Below are 10,263 nucleotides of genomic sequence, written 5' to 3' on the forward strand. Positions count from 1 at the left end.
CTAGAATTTTTGGTCGGGCCAATTAGTACAGTTTATTAGTCAAAGTCTCCCATGTTACAGGGATCGACTACACTGACCTTTGCGCATTACGACCTGGATATCTCCCTGCACAGAGCTTCAATACTGATGCCGTTTGTTTCTATAGAAACTAGACTCAGAGAGGAATCTTTCCATATATGGTATGACTCCTAATTATCTCTGGTTAATTTATAATGAATTTCAAAAGTCGAAACAGGGAATCCAGAAACCGTTCTGGCCCTGTCTCACGAGAACCTGAATATCTCTTAACATACTGTCCATATGATCTTTTCGTTGCTTCCATATGAAAATAGACTCATCGAGCTTCGAATACATAATTTATTCATCAATTAATCCCACTCCTACTATTTTTAGTGATTTTTTAATCTCACATCACTACTGCTGCCAGCATCTGTTATGAAAGCAACTATGCCCATTTCGTGATTTCTCCTTGATCTAACTAGTGATTCGTCATACATATCACAAATTATGATCATGACTAGCCATGCCAAAGGCTAATCATTGTCAAACATCCCCCTACTACACTATTGCCATATCATGAATTTTAACACCAAAATAATCACCATGACATATGGCATAAAAATCGTATTACCAAGACTTACGACCCAACATTAGAACCAAATTCAACCGAACATTATGCCATTTTCGCATGGCTAAAAGTTTACATACCAAATTTCAACAAAACATATTAGCCTATACATGCCGAAATGTTCTCTTAGACCAACTAAGAAGAAAATACCAAAGGTTGCTAGCCGGTGTGATGACTTCGACGACGGCACGATCACGCAAAAAGAGACGAGTCCAAGAAACCTAGAATAGGTGACAAGCAAACACCGAATGAGTATATAACTCAGTAAGCCATAAGCATTCCACAACCATCCATTACTAAAATTATCACAACAGGAAACAATGAAATGAGGTTAAGTACTCCATCCATACCAAACTATACCATAGTTCCTTAAACCCTATGGTTCAATCTCATACCAAGTCCTACATTGGCCTTTCATACATCATTTTATTTTCGTTATAATCATACAATTAAACGAACTTTCACCTATTCCACAATGAACCTTATGTACGTGACTTCAACTATAATCGTCACATAGGTTCAAAACATACCAAGCTCAACTCCAAATATAAACATAGCGCCTATTAGCCATGAACTCAAGGTACTTACCTTTTCCGCTGTCCAAAATTGACTCGGTAAAGTCGCACCCTTCATGTAAATAATTTATAGAAAATATATATTGAGTTCGCACACATAGTGCTTAATAATCAACTGCGCACACTTAGTGCCATGTACTTTAAACTCACACACTTAGTGCCATGCATTTCAAGTTCGCACACTTACCTTTTCCGCTGTCCAAAATCGACTCGGTAAAGTCGCACCCTTAATGTAAATAATTTATAGAAAATATATATTGGGTTCGCACACATAGTGCTCAATAATCAACCGCGCACACATAGTGCCATGCACTTTAAACTCACACACTTAGTGCCATGCATTTCAAGTTCGCACACTTACCTTTTCCGCTGTCCAAAATCGACTCGGTAAAGTCGCACCCTTAATGTAAATAATTTATAGAAAATATATATTGGGTTCGCACACATAGTGCTTAATAATCAACCGCGCACACTTAGTGCCATGTACTTTAAACTCGCACACTTAGTGCTGTACAATTTAAACCCGCACACTTAGTGCCAATCTCATGACCGTGAACACTTATTGCCCGCACACTTAGTGCCGAAAACCAGCCACTCAATAGGCTTCACTTCCTTTTTACATTCGACAAATTTCATCTCTACTTACATATTAATTTGTATACATTTCATCTCATTAAACACAATGGTGTAGGTATTACGATCCTTTAATCAATACCAAAGATATGCTTAATGACTTACTTGTGTTGGGTAAGATGGTTCCAACTCGGCTACTCGATGATCTTTTCTTTGCCTTTGCTCGATTCTCCTCCTTTAACTCCTTGAGCTTAATCAATAAATCAACTAGTTTAACCGCCTTGCTAAATATTTACAATCCAATTACACATGCATATGTATGTTAGTATATTCGGCAATCACCCTTACTAATCACCCACTTGATCAATTATAGAGAATCAAAGTTAATATCACAATGTGTACCCTATATGGCCCATTATACATAATCAATTTTAACATCATCTATATATTTACTCATATGGCCGAATATACCTAATCATACATACACCTAACCAAAAAATAATTTCTAAAATCTTTATATCATTTATACACTAGTAAAGCATCCTCTCCCTTTCCATCAATTTAGCACATGCATTAGTCATTAACCTACAAAAATTATATTCGGCCTTAGCACACAACTTGCTAGCCGATTCTTCCCCATCTAGCAACCAATGCACATATGTGCTCACTCAAAAATGCTAAAAAAAAGAGATTCAAGAATCATCAATCCACCATCACATGCATCATTAACAAGCTTCATATTTAGCATGCAATGGCATTAACACAAACTCCACCTAGGCCGAATCTTAACTCATCTTCATGCCTCATCACCACAACATCAAACATCAAACTACCAACCAAGAATGTAACATGCATGGCCGAATATCATCTCCATCATTTAACAAAGTTTGAACCATGGCTAGGTAGATTTCAAACTTACAACTTAAAATATACATGAATCTCAAAGAATAATATCAAACATACCTCAATCTAGTTACATGCATGGCCAAACTTCCTCCTAATTCTCTTCCAAACCAAACATGAAGCAAGAACTCCTTCCTCCTCCCTTAGAATTTTCGGTCAAAAGAGGATGAAAAAGGATGAACAAAATTTTTCTTTTCCTTTCTTTAGCTCACGGCAATGGGGGGGGAAACAACCACTCATTTTTTTGTTTTTCCTTTCTTTATTACCCATATTCCTTATTTTATTTTTTTCCTACATACCTCACTAGGCCAACATGTTCCCAACATGTTTCCACCCATAGCATGGCCAACCACTAGCTCAAATTTTGGGTAATTTGACATGCAAACCCATCATTTTCACAACATGCATTAATAGACCATTTTAAATTAGCCTATCATATTTTCACCATGTCTCATATCGATCCCTATTTAATAATTTCTCATGCAATTGGCAAAATTGGAGAATGAAACTTCCACATACTCATGTACACACATAATAAGCATAGAATATGGAAATTAATTATTTTTATGACTCAGTTTTGTGGTCCCGAAACCACTTCCCGACTAGGGTCAATTTTGGGCTGTTACAACTCTCCCCCACTTAAGAAATTTTCGTCCCCGAAAATCTTACCGGTAAATAGGTTTGGGTATCGTTCTTTCATCGAGCTCTCGGTTTCCCAAGTAGCTTCCTCGATCCCATGTTTGAGCCATAACACTTTCACTAACGGAACCCTTTTGTTTCGCAACTCCTTCACTTCACGAGCTAGGATACGTATCGGTTCTTCTTCATAACTCATATCGGCTTGAATTTCAACCTCTGATGGGCTAATTATATGCGATGGATCAGATCGATAGCGTCGAAGCATCGAAACATGAAAGACGTCGTGAATCTTTTCCAGCTCAGGGGCAAAATCAATCTATACGCAACCGGACCAACTCGTTCGGAGATCTCGTACGGCCCAATGAATCTCGGGCTGAACTTGCCCTTACGGCCAAACCTGAGTACCGTTTTCCAAGGCGAAACTTTAAGGAACACTTTATCTCCCACCTGATATTCAATGTCCTTTCATTTCAAGTCCGCATACGATTTCTGACGATCTGTGGCTGCCTTCAGACTTTCACGGATTACCTTTACTTTCTGTTCGGCATCTTTAATCAAATCAACTCCGAAAATTTTACTTTCACCGAGCTCGGTCCAAAACAATGGTGTACGGCATTTACGACCGTACAAAGCCTCGTAAGGTGCCATCTTAATACTTGATTGAAAACTATTGTTGTAAGCGAATTCAATCAAAGGTACATACCGTTCCCATGAACCACTAAACTCAAGGATGCAGCATCTCAGCATATCCTCGAGTATCTGAATTATCCGCTCAGATTGACCATCGGTTTGGGGATGAAAAGCGGTGCTAAAATGCAGCTTGGTACCCAAAGCTTCTTGCAATTTCTTCCAAAATCGCGAGGTGAATCTCGGATCTCTATCCGACACGATAGAAATAGGTACTCCATGTAATCTCACAATCTGAGAAACATACAATTCGGCTAGTTTATCCAATGAAAAATCCGTACGCACGGGGATAAAGTGAGCCGACTTAGTCAGTCTATCAACAACAACCCAAATCGCATCCTTCTTACTTGTTGACAATGGTAGTCCGGACACAAAGTCCATTGTGACTCGATCCCATTTCCACTCGGGTATCATGATCGGCTGAAGTAATCCTGAAGGCACTTGATGTTCCGCTTTCACTTGTTGACATATTAAACATCTCGAAACAAAGTCGGAGATGTCCCGTTTCATACCATGCCACCAAAATCGACGTTTCAAATCGTTGTACATTTTCGTACTCCCGGGTGAATTGACATTCGGCTACAATGGGCTTCGTTCAGAATCATCGAAATGAGTTCCGAATTTCTTGGAACACACAAACGACTTCTGAACCTCAAACAATCGTCCTCATCAATTTGAAATTCGGATTCCATATTCGGAATACATTCAGCCCGTTTTGCAACCAATTCATCGTCGACTTTCTGAGCTTCACGAATTTGATGAATCAATGATGGTTTGGCCTTTAATTCAGCTACTAACACATTGTCGGGTAGAACAGACAAGTGCACATTCATCGCTCGTAAAGCAAACAGCGATTTCCGGCTTAAGGCGTCCGCAACCACATTAGCCTTTCCCGGGTGGTAATCAATGACAAGCTCGTAATCTTTCAACAACTCAAGCCAACGTCTTTGTCGCAGATTTAAGTCTCTTTGAGTCATCAAATATTTGAGACTTTTGTGATCCGAAAATACATGGCACTTTTCGCCAAACAAATAATGTCGCCATATTTTCAAAGCAAATACGATGGCGGCTAGCTCGAGATCATGGGTTGGATAATTTCTCTCGTGTGGCTTCAATTGTCTCGACGCATAGGCCACAACTCGACCTTCTTGCATCAATACGCAACCCAACCTGAGTAGGGATGCGTCACTATAAATGACAAACTCTTTGCCTGATTCGGGTTGCACTAAAATTGGAGCTTCAGTCAAATGAGTTTTCAGTTGATCGAAGCCTTTCTGACATTTCTCCGTCCATTCGAACTTAGCATCCTTTTGAAGTAGCTTCGTCATTGGTGTGGCTATCATCGAGAAACCTTTGACAAATCGTCGGTAATAACCGGCGAGTCCCAAAAAGCTCCGAACCTCAGTAATATTTCTCGGAGGTTTCCAGTTAAGTATGGCTGAGATTTTGTTCGGGTCAACTCGAATACCCGATGCGGATACCACATGACCCAAGAAGCTAACCTCTCTTAACCAGAACTCACACTTACTGAACTTAGCATATAACTTCTTATCCCGCAAAACTTGCAACACTAATCTCAAGTGTTCAGCATGTTCGATCTCATCTCTTGAATAGACCAAGATGTCATCAATGAACACAACTACGAACCGATCCAAATATGGTCTGAAGATCCGATTCATCAAATCCATAAATACTGCAGGGGCATTAGTGAGCCCAACGGCATCACTAAGAACTCGTAGTGACCGTACCTCGTTCTGAAAGCAGTTTTGGGTATGTCCGAATCTCGAATTCGCAACTGATAATAGCCCGATCTCAAATCTATTTTGAGAACACTGAGGCTCCCTTCAGTTGGTCGAACAAATCATCGATGCGCGGCAACGGATATTTGTTCTTTATCGTCACTTTATTCAGTTGACGATAGTCAATGCACAACCTCGTGGTTCCGTCCTTCTTTTTCACGAACAATACTGGTGCACCCCAAGGTGAGAAACTTGGTCGAGCAAAACCTCTATCCGTCAATTCTTGCAACTGAGATTTTAACTCTTTTAACTCGGTTGGTGCCATACGATACGGAGCTATCGAAATCGGCGTAGTCCCAGGTACAAGCTCAATACCAAACTCTACCTCCCGAACAGGTGGTAAACCCGGTAATTCTTCAGGAAAAACATCCGGGTATTCACAAACCACCCGCACAGATTCGGGTTTCTTTTCTAATTCTTTATCATCAAGTACATACGCAAGGTATGCTTCGCACCCTTTTTTTTACATATTTCTGGGCCAACATTGCTGATATTACAGCTGGCAACCCCTTCAAATCCGTAGACTCAACTCGGATTACCTCGTTATTTGTGCACCTCAAATCAATAGTCTTGCTTTTGCAATTCACAACCGCATCATGCGCGGTCAGCCAATCCAAACCAAGAATAACATCAAATTCATCAAACGGCAAAAGCATCAAGTCCGCCGAAAAACAAGAACCTCGAATTACTAGGGGACATCTCTTACACACTTTGTCGACAAGCACGTAACGACCCAAGGGATTTGACACCCGAATTACGAACTCAGTAGACTCAACAGGTAGAGTCTTACTGGATGCTAAGGTTTCACATACATATGAATGAGTAGAGCCAGGGTCAATCAATGCAATCACATTAGTATCAAAGAGAGTGAAGGTACCAGTGATGACGTCAGGGAGGATGCCTCCTCTCGTGCGCAGATGGCATATGCTCTAGCAGGAGTGCGGTTCTCAGCTCGAACAGCCGTATCAGAGGCCCCTCTCTGACTACCACCCCTACCTCCTAAAATTCTCGGTGGTCTACCTCTAGTTGTCACTCCACTAGGTCTTGCACCTTGAATCTTATTCTTCTCATCAAGCTCCGTGCAATCTCTAATGAAGTGGTCCTTCGAACCGCATCCGTAACAGGCCCTGTTAATAGACTTACCCCAACATTCACCTATGTGTCGTCTTCCACATTGGGGACATTCAGGTTTCTCTAGACGATTATTGCCCACACTAGCTACCGAAGTAGCTCGGGAGTCCGTCGATGGTCTTGCTCTGATGGAAATTCCCGCAGTCGTCCTTGACTTATTAGTGTCCTCCCTGAACTTCTTTACGGCTGAGAACGGAGCTTTACCCGTCGATCTTTTACGGTAGTCTCTAGCTTCAAATTCAGCCTTCTTCTTCTCCTTTCCAAGTTCTTCCGCCTTGCAGGCTCGTTCGACTAGTGTTACGAATTCTTTTATTTCCAAAATACCCATTAGTAGCTTTAAATCTTCATTCAATCCTTCTTCGAATCTTTTGCACATAGCAACCTCATCAGCTACACACTCCCGGGCATACCTACTGAGTCTTACGAATTCATGTTCGTATTCAGATACTGTCATACGGCCTTGCTTGAGTTCCAAGAATTCCTTACGCTTTTGATCAATGAACCATTGACTAATATATTTCTTTCGAAATTCCGTCTGAAAGAAGTCCCAAGTTACTCGTTCGTTTGGGACTATGAAAATCAGGGTCCTCCACCAATAGTAGGCTGAGTCCCGCAACAAGGATATAGCACACTTTAGACATTCATCGGGTGTGCATGACAGTTCATCAAACACCCGAATGGTATTATCAAGCCAGAACTCGGCCCTTTCAGCATCATCAGTAACTATGGCCCTGAACTCCTCAGCCCCGCGCTTCCTAATCAAGTCTACAGGTGGCTTACTCAGCCTCACAGGATCAATAACTGATGGCATTACTGGCTCCGGGGTGGATTATTCAAATTTGGGAATTGTTGGACAGCCGGATTGGTTCGGGCATACTGCGCGACCCACTCATTCATCATGGTAAAGAAGGCTTGTTTAGCCCCCTCACCTTGATTATTCGCAGATGACTGAGGTTCAACAGGCGGTGTCCCTTGTGCAGGAGCAGCCGCTACACTTTCAATGTCATCCGCCAAGGTTCTCTCTACACCGGGATCCATTTACTAATCAAAACATAAATTTTAACCGTCAGAAGTCATCACACAGTTAAACATTAACATTCGGCATGTATAGCTAGACTCATACGTGCTATGGTAGTCCTAGAACCGACTAAACCATAGCTCTGATACCAATCAAATGTAACACCCCGAACCGAGACCGACACCGGAGTCGAACACGAAGTGTTAGCAGACTTTAAACCCTTTATAAAAATATTTCTCAGACACTGCCAATCTGCGTACTAGTCGCTTTAAAATCATATCTTGAGTTTCACAACTCGAAAATCAGTTTCGTGATTTTTCCCTGAAACTAGACTCATATGCCCATCTACATATTTTTTCTAGAATTTTTGGTCGGGCCAATTAGTACAGTTTATTAGTCAAAGTCTCCCATGTTACAGTGATCGACTACACTGACCTTTGCGCATTACGACCTAGATATCTCCCTGCACAGAGCTTCAATACTGATGCCGTTTGTTTCTATAGAAACTAGACTCAGATAGGAATCTATCCATATATGGTATGACTCCTAATTGTCTCTGGTTAATTTATAATGAATTTCCAAAGTCGGAACAGGGAATCCAGAAACCATTCTGGCCCTGTCTCACGAGAACCTGAATATCTCTTAACATACTGTCCATATGATCTTTTCGTTGCTTCTATATGAAAATAGACTCATCAAGCTTCGAATACATAATTTATTCATCAATTAATCCCACTCCTACTATTTTTAGTGATTTTTCAATCTCACGTCACTGCTGCTGCCAGCATCTGTTATGAAAGCAACTATGCCCATTTCGTGATTTCTCCTTGATCTAACTAGTGATTCGTCATACATATCACAAATTATGATCATGACTAGCCATGCCAAAGGCTAATCATTGTCAAACATCCCCCTACTACACTATTGCCATATCATGAATTTTAACACCAAAAAATCAACCATGACATATGGCATAAAAATCGTATTACCAAGACTTACGACCAACATTAGAACCAAATTCAACCGAACATTATGCCATTTTCGCATGGCTAAAAGTTTACATACCAAATTTCAACAAAACATATTAGCCTATACATGCCGAAATGTTCTCTTAGACCAACTAAGAAGAAATACCAAAGGTTGCTAGCCGGTGTGATGACTTCGACGACGGCACGATCACGCAAAAGAGACGAGTCCAAGAAACCTAGAATAGGTGACAAGAAACACCGAATGAGTATATAACTCAGTAAGCATAAGCATTCCACAACCATCATTATAAATTATCACAACAAGAAACAATGAATGAGGTTAAGTACTCCATCCATACCAAACTATACCATAGTTCCTTAACCCTATGGTTCAATCTCATACCAAGTCCTACATTGGCCTTCATACATCATTTTATTTTCGTTATAATCATACAATTAAACGAACTTTCACCTATTCCACAATGAACCTTATGTACGTGACTTCAACTATAATCGTCACATAGGTTCAAAACATACCAAGCTCAACTCCAAATATAAACATAGCGCTATTAGCCATGAACTCAAGGTACTTACTTTCCGCTGTCCAAATTGACTCGGTAAAGTCGCACCTTCATGTAAATAATTTATAGAAAATATATATTGAGTTCGCACACATAGTCTTAATAATCACTGGCACACTTAGTGCATGTACTTTAAACTCAACACTTAGTGCATGCATTTCAGTTCGCACACTTACCTTTTCCGCTGTCCAAATCGACTCGGTAAGTCCACCTTAATGTAAATATTTATAGAAAATATATATTGGTTCGCACACATAGTGCTCATATCAACCGCGCACATTAGTGCCATGCACTTTAAACTCACACACTTAGTGCCATGCATTCAATTCGCACACTTACCTTTTCCGCTGTCCAAATCGACTCGGTAAAGTCGCACCCTTAATGTAAATAATTTATAGAAAATATATATTGGGTTCGCACACATAGTGCTCAATAATCAACCGCGCACACTTGTGCCATGTACTTTAAACTCACAGACTTAGTGCCATGCATTTCAAGTCCGCACACTTACCTTTTCCGCTGTCAAAATCGACTCGGTAAAGTCGCACCTTAATGCAAATAATTTATAGAAATATATTGTTGCAACATAGTGCTTATAATAACCGGCACACTTAGTGCCATGTACTTTAAACTCGACACTAGTGCTGTACAATTTAACCCGCACACTTATGCCAATCTCATGCCGTGACACTTATTGCCCGCACACTTTCCGAAAACCACCACTCAATAGGCTTCGCTTCCTTTTTACATTCGACCAAATT

This window comes from Gossypium hirsutum, chromosome A13 (assembly GCF_007990345.1).
Source record: "Gossypium hirsutum isolate 1008001.06 chromosome A13, Gossypium_hirsutum_v2.1, whole genome shotgun sequence".
Taxonomy (NCBI): Eukaryota; Viridiplantae; Streptophyta; class Magnoliopsida; order Malvales; family Malvaceae; genus Gossypium; species Gossypium hirsutum.